The sequence below is a fragment of the Penaeus monodon genome, chromosome 25 (assembly GCF_015228065.2).
Source record: "Penaeus monodon isolate SGIC_2016 chromosome 25, NSTDA_Pmon_1, whole genome shotgun sequence".
Taxonomy (NCBI): Eukaryota; Metazoa; Arthropoda; class Malacostraca; order Decapoda; family Penaeidae; genus Penaeus; species Penaeus monodon.
In genome coordinates this window covers 40944489-40945208 of record NC_051410.1, presented here as the reverse complement: position 1 = coordinate 40945208, position 720 = coordinate 40944489, and positions in this window count along the sequence as shown.

Here is a 720-nt window from a genome sequence, read left to right as displayed (position 1 = left end):
CTTAGACTCCGTTCCAGCGTAAGAATATAGCCAGGTAAGGAATGATTTCAAAAAAAAGAAAAAGTTCCAGGCAACGCTGTATAAAAATAATGAGAACAAGCAAATAAACAGAATGATATCAGGGAAGACGATAGTCAGTCCACATCTTATCAAGAAAAAATCGTACAGCATCCATAAAAAGCTGTAGATTTAATAAAGAATGGAAATTTATCTGGCATTGCGCCACGATGATAGAATGTGATAAAGGGAACTTCTTTTACTTTTCCCATATGCTAATTCAATAGGAACAAATTCACTATATTTCATCTCTTCTCTGCGGGAAAAAAATGAAAAAATAACCAAAGAAACTTAAGGTTATCAAAATTAAGTACATTTACGTATACAATATACACATAACACCCAGGCTAAGCCACAATTCATTTGCATCTATCCTAACTATAACAGACAGCATCTCTCGCGAACTTTCGGAATCTACTCTCCCCGAACTAACGTCAATTAAAAAGAATATTCGAAACTTCTTCCTCGACTCCAGGACCTTCCCTCTGACCTCCGGGTCTTGGCATCTCTCGCTGGCGCTCCACGTCAGCTGAGGGATGGAAGCTGCTCCCAAAAGAACAGCTGTCAGTGAGCCGTAACGCAGATGTATAGCGCGTTTTAACACGATGTAAATATCACGGCACATCCATGCGTCCATACAGATTTTAAAAATGATTGATATAT